At 46.2% G+C, this 19,699-nt stretch overlaps 1 protein-coding gene across 3 annotated transcripts in view; it reads right to left on the bottom strand.

Moving 5' to 3' along the window:
- EVA1A (eva-1 homolog A, regulator of programmed cell death) overlaps positions 1-19,699 on the bottom strand; it is a 162,716-nt gene that overhangs the window by 51,011 nt on the left and 92,006 nt on the right. The window contains exon 1 of one of the 3 annotated variants that reach the window (XM_032684386.1): positions 18,640-18,886. The exons of the other annotated variants lie outside the window; for them this stretch is intronic. The gene's annotated coding sequence lies outside the window, so the exon portion shown is untranslated. Of the gene's footprint in view, positions 1-18,639; positions 18,887-19,699 lie in introns of those variants that run through there. 3 annotated transcript variants of the gene reach the window in all.

The following is a 19,699-nucleotide window of genomic DNA, read 5'->3' as shown; positions in this document are numbered from 1 at the left end:
TTTGAAATGACAGACAGTATATATACACAAATCCCAGTGTATACAATAGGGGGATCAGAGAACAGGTAGCCTATACTGTAGATACTTGCCTTGAAAATGCTGTCATTGTAATGCTTGCATTTGCTCCTAATCCATCTGCAGGAAACTTTCAAATACAAAAAGTTCTTAAATCCAGAAACAATAAATTATCTACAAGGAAAAGGGAGAAGAAACAGCTTCTTTAATCTCCCAATAAAGAAACAAAGGAAATTGCATCATACCCAGTGTGGCTGGCCAGGCAGACAGAGGGATCACTGTGTTGGCATCAGTGGTATTGCTTCCACAGATCCAGATAGATGGACACAGCTCTAAAGAAGAGGGCTAACCAGAATGCCTAGATCCACCTCCCTCCTGGCCATCCAAAAGTCTTGACACAATTTTTGTATCTGGTTACTCTTTCTCATACAAAGAGCATCAAGCCCCTGGCCCTAATGCATGGCGGGAGTGAACTTTGCTACGCAGACATGTTTCTAATGTGGTTCTCAAATAATGTGGGAAAGAAAAGTTATAATTCTCTTAGGCCAAGTGTAAAGCCCACCAGCTAAAAAGCAAAGCTAAGCTGAAAAACTACACTTGTCTTAATTTTCAGAGCAACACAAAAAAGAAATGAGAAACAGCTTTTTGACTGAGGTTTTTTTAGCACTGCCATTTTTTTTTTTTTTCTGATCCATTATCTCATCAGTAGCAACACAGTTTATTTTCTGGCCTCCTTCCACAAGCTCTCCGGGTCAGATAGTGGTATTTGTTTTAATGTAATAAATATGGTTGTTAACCAAAAAGAGGCAGATGTTTATCCCCAGAATGTTCCCTACACTTTCCCAACCCCCCTTTCAGCAAGATTTTTTTCTGTCTAAATTAAGTGCATTTAAAAACCTGTCTGAAGTAACTACTCCAGAGTCAATAAATTACTGTTCCTTACTGGAGAATGACATCCTCCAGCCTCTATTCCCTCCGGCCATGCCCCTCTGTTTAGATCTCTTCAAAGCAGGGTAACTATTGCCAAATCAGAGAAGCACCGTTTCAGACTTGGTCTCAGAATCACAGGATGGGTCAGGTTGGAAGGGACTACGATGAGTCATCTGGTCCAACCTCTCTGCTCAGGCAAGGTCATCCTGGAGCACATGGCACAGGATTATGTCCAGATGGTTCTTGAATATCTCCAGTGAGGGAGACTCCACATCCTCTCTGGGTCACCTGTTCCAGTGCTTGGTCACCTGCACAGTGAAGAAGTTGTTCCTCATGTTCAGGTGGAACTTCCTGTACATCAGCTTCTGCTTCTTGTCCTATTGCTTGGCACCATCCTCGGACACTCCCCCTTCATACACATATATCCATTTATAAGAGTCTCCCCTTCTTATTGCCAGGTAAGGGGTTTTTCTATGCATCACCCCCTTGAAGACTTGATGTATGGAGGCCCTTACACCATTAGCTTTGACCCAGTTACAGTAACTCTCCAAAAAAAGGAAAGGAGGAGCAGAAACCTACAGGAAGCCATGTTCACAGCTGAAGGCAGATAGTCTGCCACTGCCTGAGACCAAACTCACAGCCAGTTACTACAGAGCCACCAAGAAGTAGTAACTACTGCTCATCTGAGCCCTGCAAAACCCTGATACTCCACCTGCTTCTGCTCCATCAGACATCAGAACTGCAGCTTCGGGCTCACCAGAGAGCACTGACAGCTGAGTCATTGATGCTCTCTCTCTGATACAAGACCCAGTTTAAGCGAACAGTTCCTTACCTTGCCTAAACTGGCCATTCCTCAGAATCTGATGGAAAATGGGGTGCAAGATGAAAGCCAAGTGTAGATCTACCTCTGGAGGAGCAGAACAGACATTTAACAGCAGTGACAGGGAGCTCCAGGTTTCTTCAGGGTACTCAGCACCTATCAGCCTGAATGACTCGACATGGCAGAAGTTAATACAGAGAGCCACAGAAGCGGGAAGAAATTTCAGTGTAGAGGTAGGAATATTTATCAGCTAAAGAAAAACTTCCCCCTCCATTGGGATATGCCTTGGTAAACACAGAAGGTACAAGGCAACCAAATCACCTGGCCAGCCCCTCACCCCACATCCAGCCGGCGTGCAGAGCCGGCCCCCTCTGCTCACTCCGGCAGGATGCTCTGCAGCTTTGCTTCTCTGAAGTTTGCTTACATTACTGCCTCCCTTTGCTGACATTGGCAGCTTGCTCGAGCCTTTGCAAAACTATTTTTTCTTGGATATACTTAATCTATCTTACTTTTATCCCATCTGTGAGAAAAAGTGGCCGCAGCGCAAACCGATCCACTTGGCAACACCGCCAGCCCCGCGGGTCCCATGACCTCCTCACCAGGCTGCTGCAATGTTTTCTGTTTATCTGGTGCTGCTCTTGTGCATTCACCCATGTCCTATCCCAAATGCATCAGGAATTTGCAAGTTCTCCTAAAGGCCTCTTTCAAGGTGAATTAACCGAGCCTCATGCATACAATATTGCTGAGTGTGGACTTTCAGAGTTTTCTTTTTCCATATAAAGTTTTAAATAGGTTTAGACTGAAAATCTTCCTGAGGGATCTCACATGTTCTTCACACATGGGTTCTGCAAATGAAGTTGGATGTATTCCCTGAGAGAATCTACTGCAGCTCAGGGGGTCTCTAGCAAGGATACATGGACCACCAATGTCACATATGCTCCTTCAACGGGATACAGGGCAAAAAGGAGAGGCAGTAAAGGCTGTACCCACATCATCTGCTGGTAGTGTTGGAAATAGCACTGCCAAGAATGGTACCACTTGAAAAGCAGAGGTGGGATGCCTGCTGTAATTGCATTGGGAGTTAATTCAAGGAAAGTCTATGGCTGCTGTTATCCAGGAAGATGGACTGATTGCTCTCACCTTTCATTTATGTACCTGTGAAAACAGCTGGGTTTGCCTACTTTGTGAGACAGTGTCCAGAAGGATGTGAGAGGGTGGCCAGTGATGGGTGCTACATGCAGGACAGTGCTGGCTTGCCAAGTGCTGGAAAAGTCTCCAGAACACAAGGAATCATAGAATCATTTAACTTAGGAAAGTCCTCCAAGATCATAGAGTCCAACCATTAACCCAGCACTGCCTCATCATCATCATCATCATCATCATGGCTGGGCTTCGCGAACGAAGATTTGGGAAGGCTTTATCCACATTTGTTACAGGCACGTTGGTGACTTATGAGGCCAATACGTGACAGACATATCCGGTTGCAAAAGGCACAACAGAAAGACTCCTTAGATGAAGTATTCAGCAAGACACGGTTCTTCCTGCGTTGCCTTTTCTCCTCGAGAGAGATCCTGCGTGTGTTCTCAAAGGCTTCCGCTGCGTTATAGATGCTGTGTCTCCAAGCCTCCCGATTTGAGGCCAGAGTGGACCAATTATGGTGATCAATATGGCCAAGGCTGAGATGTTGTTTCAGGGAGTCCTTGTATCTTTTCTTCGGGGCTCCTCTCTTGCGGCAGCCAGTGGCAAGTTCACCATAGAGCAAGATCTTAGGGAGGCGGTGGTCCTTCATCCTTGAGACGTGCCCTGCCCAACGCAGCTGTGTTCTCATCAGCATGGCCTCTACACTTGTGACTGCTGCTTGCTCAAGAACAGATGTATTGGTCACATAATCTGACCAGTGGATGTTTAAGATTGTACGGAGGCAGCGCTGATGGAAGCGTTCTAGGAGACGCAGGTGGTGGCGGTAGATGACCCATGATTCGGAACCATACAAGAGAGTAGACAGCACTATGGCTTTGTAAACACTGATCTTGGTGCTTTTCTTCAAGTGTTTATTACGCCATACTCTTTTGTGGAGTTTTCCGAAAGCACTGTATGCCTTTGCCAACCTGTTGTCTATCTCCCCGTCAATCTTGCCATCCGAGGAGATGAGGCTACCTAGGTAATTAAACTGTTGGACTGATTTGAGCTCTGATTCGCCAATGGTGATATGGGGATGATGGAAGACTTCCTGAGGTGCAGGTTGATGGAGAACTTCTGTCTTCTTTAGGCTGACTTCCAGCCCAAAGAGCTCAGCAGCATCTGCAAAGCAGGATGTTAAATGTTGCAGAGCTGCTTCTGTGTGGGCAACAAGGGCGGCATCATCAGCATAAAGCAGCTCCCGGACAAGATGGTTTAGGGTCTTGGTGTGGGCCTTCAGACGCCTTAGATTGAACAGGCTTCCATCAGTACGATATCGAATGTAGATACCGTCCTGATCGTCGAGGTCTGCTGTGGCCCTTTGGAGCATCATGCTAAAAAAGATTGTGAATAAGGTAGGAGCGAGAACGCAGCCTTGTTTCACACCATTCTTAATTAAAAAGGGCTCAGAAAGTGTGTTGCCATACCTGACTTGGCCGTGCTGATCCTCATGAAGTGAGATGATCATTTTAAGGAACTTGGGGGGACAACCTAAACGTTCCAAAATCTGCCATAGACCTTTTCTGCTCACAGTATCAAAAGCCTTGGTGAGGTCGACAAAGGTTACATAAAGACCTTTGTTCTGTTCCCTACATTTCTCTTGCAGTTGTCTGAGAACAAATACCATGTCTGTGGTGCTTCTGTTGGCTCTGAAACCACACTGACTTTCAGGTAGGATCCCTTCAGCTATAGTGGGTATTAGTCTGTTCAAGAGTATTCTTGCCAGGATTTTGCCAGCAATGGAGAGCAGAGTAATACCACGGTAGTTTGAGCAGTCAGATTTAATACCTTTCTTCTTATACAAAGTGATGATGACAGCATCACGAAGGTCTGATGGTAGTTCACCGAGCTCCCAGCAGCGCACCACAAACTCGTGAAATTTGGTGTGGAGTGCAAGGCCCCCATGTTTCCAGACTTCAGGTGGAATTCCATCAACCCCAGCTGCCTTGCCGATTTTTACCTGCTGTATGGCCTTGAGGGTTTCTTCTAAAGTGGGGGCTGTATCCAATTCATACTTTACTGGTTGTTGTGTGATGGACTGAATTGCTGAGTCTTGGACCACACGGTTGGTACTGAAAAGAGTTTGAAAGTGTTCAGACCATCGATTCAGAATGGAGGTTTTATCTGTTAGAAGCGTTTGGCCATCAGCACTGAGTAGAGGGCTTTGAACCTGGTATGTAGGCCCGTATGCTGTCTTCAAGGCTTCATAGAAACCTTTGTGATCACCCATATCTGCGCATAATTGAGTTTTTTCAGCTAGATCGATCCACCACTTGTTCTGGATGTCACGGAGTTTCTGTTGGAGCTTGCTGCATGCGAGACGAAAGGCTGTTTTTCTTGCGTGACAGGATGGCAGTGCAAGGTGTGCTTGGTGGGCGGTTCTCTTCTTCCTCAACAAGTCCTGGATTTCTTGATTGTTTTCGTCAAACCAGTCCTTGTTCTTCTTGAGGGAGAACCCTAAGGATTCTTCGGAGGATTGCAGAATGCTGTTTTTAATATGCTGCCAGGTAGTTTCAGGAGAGGAATCTGCAGAAACTGTGGAACGGTCTTCAAGCCTAGTTTGAAGGTTTGCCTGGAATCTCTCTCTTACTGTGGCTGATTGGAGATTGTTAACTTGGAGTTTTCTCCTTGTGATGTTGCCCATTTTGGGTTTGAATTTAAGATTGAAGCTGAGTTTGCAGCGCACAAGCCGATGGTCTGTCTGGCATTCTGCACTGGGCATCACGCGGGTATGGAGGACATCGCGAACATCTCTCCGTCGCACCAGGACATAATCGATGAGATGCCAATGCTTAGATCTGGGGTGCATCCAGGTTGTCTTCAGACTATCTTTCTGCTGAAAGATAGTATTAGTGATGGTGAGCTGTTGCTCTGCACAGAATTCTAGCAGGAGTCGACCATTATCGTTGCAGTTACCAACACCATGTTTGCCTAATATTCCTTTCCAGGCATCAAAATTCTTACCTACTCTGGCGTTGAAATCACCAAGGATAATGATCTTATCATCTGCGGGCACTTTTTGGGTAAGGTGGCGCAGGTCAGCATAAAATTTGTCCTTTTCGGCAGGGTCAGCTTGGAGAGTTGGGGCATATATACTAAAGAGGACGACGTGTTGGTTGTTGTGGAGTGGAAGGCGTAGGGAGATAATGCGGTCAGAGTGACCTGTTGGCAGATTTTCGAGTTTGGGAAGAATAGAGTTTTTGATCATGAAGCCGACACCTGAGAGATGTTTTTCGGTTCTGGGCTTACCTGACCAGAAGAGTGTGTAACCAGCACCATGTTCTCTGAGGCTTCCTTCCTCGTGAAGGCGAACTTCACTGAGGGCAGCTATGTCGATGTTGAGACGAGCCAGCTCATGGGCAATTAGGGCAGAACGCCGCTCAGGACGTCCACTATCCGTAGAATCAAGCATGGTTCTGATGTTCCAACATGCTATAGTTAATTTAGGTACACCTTTGGAGGCAGGTGCATGCCTTTGTCTTTTACTCTTTGTGCGACCGCATTTGAGGAAGATGCCCGTTGGTCTGCGGTTAACCAACCGGGTGAAAGTGGAGATGAGCTTTGTTTAGGCCACCTTTTCTAGGCCCCTCTCCGAGTGGAGCAAGCAGTGCTGTCCTTGAAAAGGCTGCTTGGTCGTTCAGGGTGCTGCCCCAAGAGACTGTCATCTCCGGTCAGTCTCAAATGACCAATATCCTGAACCGCCTGCATGCGGAGTTGAGTCTGCGGCTCCCAGTGCATCTTTCACCTGCCGTTTCGACCCTCGTCCGTCGCTACAGGACTTTTTGCATGTGGGTAAAGCCTTCAAGCCTGCGCAATGGATTTTTTAGGTGAGATGCAGTATGCGCGGAACTGAACCCACCCTTTAATCCTGAGGTTCATCTACCAGGGCCGAGCGAGCTTGGACGGTGGCAGCGAAATCCTCAGGACGTAGGTTTGGTTAGAGTGACCTTCTCTTAGATGGATGGCCTTACAGGGCTAAGCGAGCTCCATCTGCCCGGGTTTGAGATTAGAGTTGTCCTTCTCCTAGGATGACTGCCAGGAGGCTAACGAGCTCATCCTGCCCGTAGATTTATTGTATCTGGCCCTGCTGTTTTGACCTGTCTGGCATGGGCGGCCCTACCGAAGGCATGTACCATCGCCAGCATAGCCCAAAACCACACAGGGACATACAGGCTATGTTCCTGTTAGAATGGTTTGGGCAGGTTTTTGATTTTCTGTTTTACTATCACCTATTTATATACAGTCATAAGGAGATACCCAGGAACAGCCCTTTGTCCTGCCCACCCTTTACAGGACGTAACAGAGCAGAGCAAACTTATCTGGAACATGCTGAACCTGGGCAGTCGCAGCAGATGAGCCAAAAACAAACAGAAAAACAAACTGACCAGGTGTTTTGGCCCTTGTACCCATCCAAGTCTGAGGTGCTTTTCAAGTTCCCAGCTTGGCTGGGACCCCCATCACTCTGAAGGAACCCCACTATTCTCCCTGACCATGTCCTTCCTCCACTGTGTTACCAGGTATTTGCAGGTGCACTGCACATCTGTTACATTTCATACAGGAGTGCCCTGCTTCCCCCCCCGTCAATTAGAAGCCCCCCATGGCCTGCTCGATACCCCTCCCCTCTCTTCCCCACTCCCTTCCCCGGAACCCCCCCTCCCCCTTCCCCCCAGACCTGAAACGGCAAACCTCTGTGCGCTCCGAGGCTGCTCTGTCCTCCTCCATAGGTGTGTAGCAAGTGCTGGCAAGGCTCCCCCACTTTCTCTCTCCCCTCTCCTGTTGAGACTCTCCGGCACACAACATGCCCTCCGACCCAGCACTGCCTAGTCCACCGCTAAACCACATCACTAAGTGCCACATCTTCATGTTTATTAAATCTCTCCAGGGATAGTGACTCCACCACTTCCCGAGGCACTCTGTTCCAATGCTTGACCACCCTCTCTGTGAAGAAATTTTTCCTAATATCCAATTTAAACCTCCCCTGGTGCAACTTGAAGCCATTTCCTCTTGTCCTGTCACTTTTTACTTGAGAGAACAGACCAATCCCCACCTGGCTGCACCCTTCTTTCACATAGCTGCAGAGAGCAAGGAAAGTGAGACTGTTTCTCTCCTTCTGTCACCTAAGGTAATTGCCTATGGTTTGGAAGCAGGAACAATATGTCATTATCACAAGGAGATCTTCAAAACCACTTCAAGCAACTATTTGCAAATCCATGTGTGTGTTTCTAAGTCCAAACATTTGTAAATCCACTCCCACCAGCTGGAAACATGTGAGTCAGCGACTATGACAGGCACATATCCACAATTTTACAGGAATGCAGAAAGACATCATCCTTTTTTTAAATCAATATTTCAAGTCAAAACTTCCTGAAGTAAATGGGTAAAGCAAAAGCTTTTTTATAAAAGAATGTACTTAAGTACTTAACTCCACCTTACGCTGTCCCCACTTCCAAATGAAAAAGCAAGACACAAGATGGTCTTTCTATTAGCAAGGACTGACAGGTCAAGCGATACTCTCACACACTTCAACATCTTATTTTAAAAAAATCCATATCCTAGCTTGCATAACATTACAAAATTGTTTTCATTTATACATAAATAAAAACCCATGTCAACTTTGAAAATTTACCTCTTTATTTTCATTTTCCCCCTTTCCTTTGCTGCCTCCGTGGCCATCATGGAAATGTACAGGTACGGGTAACCTTCATTTGTTTGCAGAATGCTTCAGACTTACAGATTAATTAATTCCAAAGAACTAGAGCACATGGAGTTCTTGGGAAGAGGGATATAATTACTGCATTTTAAGTTCTTCTGGAAAAATGTTAAAGTGGCATTTTTTTTTGAGTTAATGTCTTTTCCTGCTGCTCATTCTGGCTGGAGGCATCCTCCTATCTTTCCTGACTAGCATTCATTCATTTGTTCCTTACTGAACTGCAGGAGATAAAGGAGATGTCTCCTGTGAGATTGGGTGGGGAAAGAGTTGTGGTCCGCAGGTGAAGCAGGGAAACCCAAAAGACCTGGAAAGCTCATTTTCCTAAGGATTTCACTTAATCAAATTATCACCAAACTGCAAGCCATTTCTAACCACTAATTACTCACCGCCTGGAAACTATTTTGAACAAATGTAAATGTACAAAATCTGGTTGATGATAGCCTTGAAATGTAGATCCTGGGAAGCCTGTGGAGAAACAAAAACAGACTTTCTTTTCATAACTTTGATCCTGTTCTAGGGGAAATAACACAGGCACATGTAATGAATCTTTCTTTCCATTTTCTTGCCAAGGATGCTCTTTGGAAACACAACTATAGCTACGCTATGCAGTCTATCCTTCAGAATATATCAGATGTAATTTAAATAAATGCATGCTAGAATTTTTCTACAGTGCCTCCTGGTAAACAGCAGCTCTGATGAGCCTGATGTTCAGACTGAAGGGGCCAAAAAAAACTGAAGTCAAATGGAACAATTTGGTCTCGTCCTACAGTACTAGACTCTACAGGGTGATAGATAAAATACTTAAAAGAAGGAACAAGAGATCACAGATGTTTCCCCACAAAAAAGTGCAGCCTGCCTTAGCACTGACTTCTTCTCCTTCTCCTTTGAACCTTACAGAAAGGACTTCTCACTGTATATTGCACCACGGCAATGCCACAGCTGAATCCATGACCCATCCATGGACAAGGCAGGAAACAACCCCACAGATACCTTCAAGCAGCCCATGGCTCCTCCTGAGGATTTCTGAGCAGGCTTACTCCATACTTCTCTAAGTCACACAGTTCAATGGAAACATCAAGGTAGAACTAATTCCCTTAAAAGATACGGAGATTTTATTTTAAGTTTTCCCATACTATGAGTTGTTAATCTGAAGGTCCTTATGGCCCAAACTGATTTTTCAGATTGAAATAATCAGGCTGTTTTCTGTAGACAAATGTTCACACCCCAGTGGAAGTTCACATTTTCCATGTAGTCATCTAGTCCTTACAGTATCCATCACAATATTTCTGCTCAAAAGAAAGTCCCCAAGATCAGATATTGAGTGAAAGAGAGGATGGAAGAGATGATGCAGCTCCTCAGCTGCCTACCCTGAGACCAGGTCTTGAAACTATAATTGCCCAGAAATAAAATATATGCAGATTCAGAAGATAAACAGGACAAAACCACAACACAGGCAAGCTGCATCCATTCATCAGTAAAGCAGAAGCAAATATGGATGAAAGGGGAGATTTTTTTTCCTGAGTTCCTGTTTGGAAACTGCTTTTTCTTCCAGGGTCAACAAAACCTCCAGTTTCAAACTTTGCATATATGTTTTAAGAAACAGCGTGCTGTGAGGTCTCGCCATGGACAGCATGTGTTTTCTCAAGCAACATGTACAACAGAAAGTCATGGAGTTTCTTTTCACCCTTCCCTCATTATTAACTCAAAGCAGTCACATAGAACTTCTCGTTTTTCCAGTGTGTCACAAGCAAAAAGGAATGAAACCCTCTGATAGACAGCTTTGAGGTAGGATTCCCATTTTACAATTGGATAAGATGACCTTTCTTGTGTCACAGATGTTGAACTGGTGGAGGACATAAGCATCTTTGCTCTTCCAGCTGTACTTAGTCTCCTCCCCAGATCCATAGTGGTTCTATGGGGCACATTAGGTCCCAAGGAGCCACTGCAATAGGGATATAATTTAGGGTGCCTGCTTCAAGCTGTGCTTTTGTGAAATAACTCTAGGCTGTCCAGGAGACACGGAAAGGCAGTACAGGAAGTTTTATGTTCACTTCTCCAGGGTGCTTGTCTCAAGTAGGTGGTTTTCTTCATATCTTTGCCTGCATTCCTTTATTTTGCAGAAAATACCTTCATTCTTTCCAGTTCACGTTGTCTTTTGCTGGTTGCTGTATGCTTTCATTTTACCTCCAAGCTGATTCAAACTATATGACCTCTGCCATGAGGGGAAAGAATCAAAGGTCATGAAAGCTCTTGTGGTATTTCTGTGGTAGTGAGTTCTATAGTAATGAACATTTCAGGACACAAGCATAGGTTCTGGAACTTTACCATCTGTCTCACGTGATTTGTGGTCAAGCATTAGAACAGGCTGCCTGGGGAACTGGTGGAATAACAATCCCTGGAAGTATTCCAAATTGTGTAGATGTGGTGCTTAGGGACATGGATAAGTGGTGAACACAGTGGTGCTGGGTTAATGGTTGGACTCCATGAACTTAGAGGTCTTTTCCAAACTTCACATTTCTATGGTTCCATGATTTTAGTCCAAGCCTATTGGTACCCACTCAGATAAGGTTCTGCAACCTGCATGTGTCAAGTGCATGGGAAAGATGAACACCTGGAGCACTCAGCGTCTGCAGGCACAGGTGCTTCCTAAAATCTCCCTCCAAACATCCATTGTGGCCACCAGACATCAGCACTTTGTCCTAAGTACCTGTCTCAGAGGGACAGATGACGATTCACAGTTTGACATCCATCTCCCCACAAATGTTTGCAAAACATACTCACTTCAGAGTAGGGAACCTACTTGTCTGATTCTGGAATCCACGTGGACTAGTTTGACAGCATCACTTACACTTGCTTTAAGGATATTTTATATACTCAGGAGGGGGTAAAAGCAGCTTAGTGTACCTGAAAATTGGTCCCACAAAACCTCCACCTTTCCTTTAACTCCTTTTATCACACAAAATTGGAACAGCAAATGTTTCAGAGAACAAACCGTACTGGTTCAGGGCAAATGGGTGCAGAGGCTTTACCATTGTTGCAATGCCAAGAAAATGAACAAATTTGCCCCCTGGGTTGAAGCTAAAGGAACAAAATTCTTGAGCCCTGCCTAAAATCACATGGTTCTGCTGGGCTCGTCTGATGTTGTTCCATGGTGATTCACAAGCACTGCTCTGCCTTGCTGTGTGATGCTTGGCAGCCAGTTGCACAGTCAAAGCTGTGCAGAGAGCAAACGAAGGCATTGATGCATACTTTTTCTCTTTTTTTTTACTGCAAGCAAGCTCCTGCCTCAGAAACAACTCTAGAAAACTACAGAACAGGCAAGGTCTGGGCAGAATCAGCAAGTATTTAGTGTTGCTGGAAACTAAAGCCAGATTGCATGGCATGATAGCCATATGATCCCCTTCTAACATGCATCACTTCTCTTAGGAACAACAACAGGCACTGCCTTGCACAATGTTTTGCAAGTAGTGATTAAGGCCAGCAATCCTTCTTGGGATTGTAGCCTGTCCTTTGCACCTGCAAAACCTGAGCTGTGCAAAGTTGACTTGAGGCCACATTTAATGAAAGGCTTACCTGTGTGTCACAATAACAAACCTGGAGCCACCCCACCTATCAGTGTGACCTGGAGCAACTATCTCAAGTGTTAAGGCATTCAACACAAGTCAGGAGAGCACCAAATTTCTGAGTGACTCAGAACCTGTGAGAGTACATGCAGGTCCAGGGAGACAGGGTGTCTATGTAGGGCAATTAGGTGTTCCCTTGTGCCCAGTGAGGAACTGCTGAGAGCCAGTCAGCTGGAAACACTGAGCCCAGGGATATATCTGAATAGGCAGCTACCTCCTGGCTTGCTACTCTCAGAATCTGGCTGAAATGGCACAGAAGCCTTTCCTAAATATCATCTGCAAGTTCTCACTAGTGGTGCATGAGATATTCACCACCTGGCACGGCATCCACCTGAAGGACAGGTGATGCAGAACCACGCAGAGAAGCACAAGCTGAAGATGGAGGATAAGGCCACAGTGTACTTCTCTTTCTCTGGGAAGGGTTTCTGCTGCCACTGTTAACTGTCATTACATAGAACCCCTGTTTTGAAGCAGTTTGTCAGGAAGCATTAGCATGCCTGGCAGGTTTGCCTAGACTAGGCTTCTTCAAGTAAGCAAACAGAATAGAGGGAATTCCCAATTTTGCATGTTTAAACCATAAGACTGAAAGCTATTTAGACTCCTGCTGACCAAATCTCATACCCAAATCTTGCAGGCTCAAGCCTCCTTAGCAGGCTGAAGAGCACCCTTCTGACCTCTGAGTTGGAGCAGAGAAAGAAAACACTTACAGACCTGTTCAAGAAAAAGAAAGGAAGGAAGGAGCACTGGTCACCGGCAGGTGATCACTCTCTGCTTCCACCTCCTGCTTGTGGAAGAGGGATAAGGGATCTTTCCTACACTTCGGGCATATCTTTACCCTTTTATTCCTGTGCACATCTGGCACCTGGCACCACACACTGCTGTGACATTCATGGCATCATGGCTCTCAGGAGAGCTTTTTGTACTTGCTCTGTAATCCAAATCTACTAAATACATATTAATCTTATTGTAACCAGAGGAAAAGATTTAAGAAATTTCAGTTTACAATGTGTGAATTATTCAAAAAAATCAGAGATCGTGGACAGTAAACAAAGAGAAACAACAAAACAGGAGTCAGAGGAAGTGGAGTGTTTCATAGTCACTGATATAGTAAATCATCACTGCAGCTTAACACAGGTAAATGTAGGGTAAATACATTTATGTGTAATGTATCTGATGGAAAGGACTGGACTTGAAAGCACATATTTAAATGTGACATTCATGCAGTACACTAGCCAGGAAAATGAGGCTGATTTCATTAAAGAAAAATAAATCTCTGAAGACTATACAGTCCTTGGAAGCATTAAAAAAAGAAGAAAGAAAAGTAATCCAAGCATAATTTAGGTTATGTCAGAGGGGAATCACAGAAACTAGTAAAATAAAAGGAGCACAAGATAGATTTTATTAAGTTAGTGAATTAAGTCCAGCTGGGAAATGCCAGAAGACTGTCTTACAGGTAGTGTGTCAAGTACCAGTGAGGATGAGAAATCAGCTTCAGCTGCGATCTCCATCCTTAGTATGGTGTCTGATGACCAAGAAGGAAACTCAGATTTAATTAGCAAGCTCCCTGCATATATTTAAGGTACAGCCTGCATATTTAAACTATGACAATTTCAGATGTTCTCAGCTTTCCACTGCACCAGTCCCTCTAGAAACAACCCCCACTTCAAAGACAGAATGGTGGTCTTTTCATTGCTAATGGTCAGTGGAAGAGAGAACACTGAAATACTGTGGTCACAGAGGAAATCAGAGGCCAAATCTGTGTTTTTTTCATAACCACAGAACACTTCTGAGAACTCTCCAAACTGCAGGTACAAAGACGTGTTCGCTCCAGTGAAAATCAGCTGCTGCTGGTGTGAAAGGGGACAGACTGTTCCGCACTCCTAAGCTTAAGAGCAAACTAACTCTGTCCAAGGGCACTGGAAGAAGATTCCTTGTTTTTAGCAATGCCGTGGTTCTGCAGTGGCCTGAGGTAACACTCAGAGATTCATCCCCAGTAAACTGCTAGGAATTTCCGTCAGGAAGATGAGGTCCAAACAGCTCGAGCTGTGATTCCCACTAGCAGCTCTGCAGAAATCAAGTATCTTAGGGTGAACACTACAACACTGACCTTCCTCAAAGGCCAAATTTATTCTCAGCAGGGAAAGGAAAGCTCTCACAATCACCAAATTAGGCAGATCAAGAACTAACAAGAACTGGAGAAGCAACAGGAGTGGCCTCCTCCACTCTGCCTCCAGAGAAAAATCTGGCTTTTATTACAAAATTCCAGCCTCGAGCTTCCTCCCACAGGATAGACCAAGGAGGCCCAGACTTGTATGAATTAACCAAAAATAACACTTCCAGGGAGGGAGAGTATGACTGAGGGAATTACTGATGGGCTACAGAGGCCTCTCACCTCCTTCTCACCAGTTCCACTCCAAAAGTTGGGAGGAAGAAGACAAAGCCTCTGGCTTTGAGCAATTCTGTGCCCTTAGCCAATTTACTGGGAAGCAAGGGACTGTCACAACCACCATCACATCAGGCAGCTCCAAGCCAGCGGACAGAAGAACAAAAACTGTCCTTCCTATCCCCACAATAACCTGCTTTAAACAGCTGTGAGTCTCACAGTGGCAATGCTCAGACTGATAGTGAACTTCAGGCTCCAGCAGCAAGCATGTTTAAAAATAGCCAAAGCAAACAGGGTTCTCTTCGGGGAGGGGAGGAGGCAGGCACCTTTTTGGCTATGTTTGGCCAGCAGCAGGGACACAGTCTGGTTGATCCTGACCACCCTCACTACTCATCCTCATTGCTATGGCAATGTCCCATAAACAGAGCAGGGATCAGCAGCTCCCCGAGCAAGGAGGCAGCACTGTCCTCAGGTAGTGGCACTGCATTAGAAGAAGGAAAACAGGAGATTTGTGCAGGCGAGCTGAAGACTCACTAGAGCGTGTAAATGTTACCTTAATTTGTGCATCAGCATTTAAATACCACAAGAACTGGAGCTGGAGCTGCAGCATGAGCAAAGCAGATGAACACAGTGTGTCTGCCTCAGCCTGGGGAGACAGGGAAGCACAGGGAGCTGGGAAGAACCCACAAGCGTTAGCAGGCCAAGGCTACCTCAAATGCTGCTGCTGTTCCCTGGGAGAATTCCATCAGAAACCAAAGCTGGTGGCAGGCAACATGCTGCTAATGGCTCGGTGGCAGCAGCAGCGCATCCTTGGAGCAGCCTCAGGCAGAACAAGGAGCCAAGCTCAAGCACTGAAGCAGCTCAGAGAAAAGGACCACCAGAGCCATGAGAAGTCACCAGGGATGAGAGATCTCTCCTGGAGGTCTCAGTGGCCATCACTGGCTTGCAGAGCTGCAGAGGGATCTGGCTCAGGGTCTAGAATTAGCCCAAACCCACTGTTACAAAGCTGGACTTGTTCACCCTGCCCTTGTGCAAGACAGGGAAAGGGGGAAGGGAAGCACGTGCTCATCCCACCTTCTTGCAGAATCTTCACAACCTGCAGCCTCTCACAATACTGGTTCTGCCACTGTAGTGGAGCGGCCGCAGAGAGAGGCTTCGCTCAAGGTAGTACTTTGGTGAGGTAATCTAAGACAACAGGATTAAACCGAAACAGACAATTTATGTTGTGCAACAGGAAATATTTCCAGACAGTAAAGTCTGTTGGGCTCCAGAGCACTTTCCCAAGGTAAGGAGCAGAACTGGAATTGCCATTCCTTGACTCATCTGTCAAGGCTACACGAGCACCATGTGGTGTGGAGAACGCGCTCACACAAGGAGAGGAATGGGACAGGGACCTGTCTTCGCTTTTACAGCAGTTCTATGTAAAAGCAGGGACCCAGCATTTGCTTTTACATAGAACAAGTTTCCATTAACAGAAGAAAAAGCTGAGATTTAGGGCAAGTCAGAAATCCAAAAAAGTCTTGGTGGTATTCAAGACCCTTCAGTTCCTGTCATGATCTCATCCTGAGTGGGTTTTTCTCATCTTGCTTTCTCCTTTGCATGTGGTAGAAAAAAAATAGGATTAAGGGGCTGATTCTTACCTGCCCTCCACTGTCGTAAATCAGGAGTAACTTCACTGAAATCAGTGGAGTGATGCCATCTTAAAGTGAAGTGTGTTCACATTTAAATGCAAAAAAATTAAGGATGAAATTATGTTCATCTCCAACTATAGCTCCCATAGGTAAAGTTTTAGGATAGTTTAGAAACAGACTCCCAAAAACCGCATTTGAGACAGAGGCTCATCTCTCAACACTTGTATAGACATATATATGGGTGGATTTCTAAGAACTTCAGTTCCAATGCCCCTTCAAGCACCCAAAGCAGTCCCTGAAGCACAGTTAGCCCCTCAGTCCCCTTGTGCAGGCAATGATTCCATTCACCTCAGAGCTGACTTGACTACTGGATCCCTTAAAAAATGCCAGTTTGTCACACCATTTCCTTTCATATTGAGAAATACAGAGCACAGTTCTAGATAAAAATACTGTTTCTTAGGCTCCTAAGAGGTGCTGGGAGCAACTCCTACTACAGCTTCTCTCCTCCCTCTGTTACATGAGCTCATTATTCTCTTGGCTATGTCTCTGCTAGTAAACTAACCCATGCCAGAGCCCATTCTTCAGCCCTGAAGCCAACTGGCACAGCCCTATGCCTATTATTATTAAACTCTCTTACACTCTCAAACAAGGTCGCCAAATCCAAACTGCCTTTTGGAGCGTCCTGGCCCTTCCTAAATCCCAGCAACACCCAAAGGTCATCTGAGACCAACTAATATCTATCACCAGTGCAGTAGCACAGACCCTCAAGACCAACTCAATAGTGCATATATAAGCCAGCTGTATGAATACTGAAAGTAAATACTTTTAATAAATCAGTAAGAAGTAGCAAAGCACTTGGAAAGAGTCTGGGAGATGGGAAGACACAAAAAAGGATTTCCTACTGAACTCCATTTAAAAAAAAGGCTTTCATATAGGAACTGTGAAACAAACTGAGCTTTTACTTAGAAACCAGCTCCAGGCAAAGCTGTCAGCAACGTCTCATGGGTCCTCCATTGCTCATGGCAGCAAGACAAGGGATGCCAAGGCTGGTCAGAGAGCTTGAACTTTCCCCAGCCATGGGAGAATGTGCCTCTTAGAGGCTGGGGAGAAGGACTGCTGTGCTCAGGGTGAGCCCAAAGCCGCCTTCCTATGTTCCCATCTTGTACCTTCTTCCACCACATTCCCTCGAGGGAGGTGGGAACAGAGGACTCTACTTCAAAATTAGCATAAAACGAGGGGGAGTTAAGGGAGCAACATGAATTGAGCAATGACTTAGGGGTAAACACACTGTACACAAAGCCTTAGGATTATTTTTCCCGGGGCCAACTCCAAGGTTTTTATTCCCTCACTTATAATTAGCTGGTAAATATTGTACATATAATTGACCTTTCTAAATGCTGCTGAGTAGCTGGAGGTGTTGGGAGCTAATCCTGCCTGTGAAGACCTGGGCTTGTGCAGCACAGACTCTATCTGCTGGTGTGTAATGCTCTGCAAGTGCTTTTTTCCCCCTCACTTACTGACACATTGAGATTTACTGCCCTGTGTCAGTGAGTTCAAGAAAGCCTTTTAACTCTGAAAGCTCCAGGAACTGGCTCCAGCACATGCTTCAGGATTTATCCATCAGTTTGTTACGCCTTGTTTGTCCAAGAAACAGTCAAGACTGAACGAGTCAGGAATGACAGAAATAGTACATGAAGTCACAGTTGCTCCACTTTAAAGCACAAGCATTTGTGTCATTTTCCTACCAAATAAATTTATGTGTGTTCAGCGAGCAAATAAGGCAATGGCAGAGGAAAGGCATCACGTGCAGGATTTTACGGATGCCAGCTGATTTGTGCCCACTTCTCTGAGCGAGTGTAACACAAATTCCAGCAAGTATCAGCTCTTTCTGATCAGAAAAGCAATCACCGGGACCGTACACACTCACAAACCCCGTGAACGCTGCCGCAAGCCAGTCCTGGGAAAAACCTGTGAACGCTAAACTGAAGCTAAAAGGCAAGCACGTATGAGAAAACGCTGAGCAGCCCCTGCTCTTTCCCTCACCTTCACTCACTGCCTGTCCAGTTTCTGTACAGCCCCACGCTGCTTTCTCCCTCCCTTTAAACAGCTCTTTTTTCCATCAGTCACATCAACTCACCAGCGTCTGCAAAAACAGTATCATCTCGCAGATGCTGAGCTCTCCTGGGGAGTGAGGCGCACGCCGGGCTCCCGTCCCTTCCCGTCCCTCCCGCACCGCAGCCCGTCGCCCACCCACCTCCGAAACACCCAACGCCAGCATCCCGACCTGCACGGACAGGACCACGGCGTCGGTGGCGAAGTTTGCAAGAGAAGGATGTTTTTGCTCTCACCGCCTCAGGTTCCCCAGCCGCCTGGGAAGTACAGCGAGCTGCCTGGAGAGGAGAAAGTTGTTCCAGCACTCGCTTTCTTGGCGTTCCCAGCAGCGGAGTCGGGAGCTGAGCCCGTGGGGACGGTGAGAGCAGGAATGCTCCGTGACAGGCGGGAGCGTGAGGTTTGCCCCAGCCCTCTCACATCCTCCCCAAAAGCCGGCGGTCGGGAGGGCGGGCGCCCTGTGCGTCTGCGGGAGGATTGGAGAGCGGAGCGAGCGCGGGAGCGAGTGTCGAGCAGGGCAGCAACAGGAAATGACACAGAAACTTCACCAGGCTCCAATCCAAACTTGGCCCCTGACATGAAAGAAAGGGGAGGCAATTTGGGTAGGGGGGGAAGGGGGGGGAGGAAGAGAGAAATTTTTCCCCCTCATTAACCAGCGTAAAAATCTGCTGACTGGAAAAGAAAACATCGCTGTGACAAGTTTTATTAAAGCAAGGAATGAAGAGGGGACGGGGGGGATTCCCATCAGAGTTTATTTATTTGAGCAGGAGTGGTGTGATGATGTTAGACATTGAGAGCAAAATGCCATTTTCAGCAGTTTTCTGACTTTTCTAAGCTCCTCGAATGCTCCGTCGTGTGCCCGAGGGCAGCAAGCAGGAGCAAGGTCCCCCTCCCTGCCTTCCGTGGGGCAGCTACTGCCTGCAAGAGCCCGGACGTTCTACCTGGGGCTGCGGGTGGACGCTCCGAAATGCAGCGCTGCCCGCGGCTCCCAGTGCAAGGGGACAGCGGAGGAGATAATGGGCCAGGGCTGCTTGTGGTCCTGTGCCCAGCCAGGTGAGGAGCACACGGCTCCACACGCCTGGGGGACAAGGCAAGTGGCAGCCCAGGCACTGGCAAGATGTGACAATGGCACGACCTACAGACGTAGAAAATCACACTGCGCCATGTAGTCAAACCTTTGCTGTGAAGGATGCAAGAAACTGCCTTAATTGAACAGAATTGGATGGATACTTCAGAATTACAGTCATAAAGTCATTAAGGTTGAAAAAGACCTCAAAGATCATTGAGTCCAACGAGCAG

Source organism: Chiroxiphia lanceolata, chromosome 3 (genome assembly GCF_009829145.1).
Source record: "Chiroxiphia lanceolata isolate bChiLan1 chromosome 3, bChiLan1.pri, whole genome shotgun sequence".
Lineage (NCBI taxonomy): Eukaryota > Metazoa > Chordata > Aves > Passeriformes > Pipridae > Chiroxiphia > Chiroxiphia lanceolata.
Note: the sequence above shows the minus strand (reverse complement) of the source record. Positions and strands in the feature narration are given on the sequence as shown.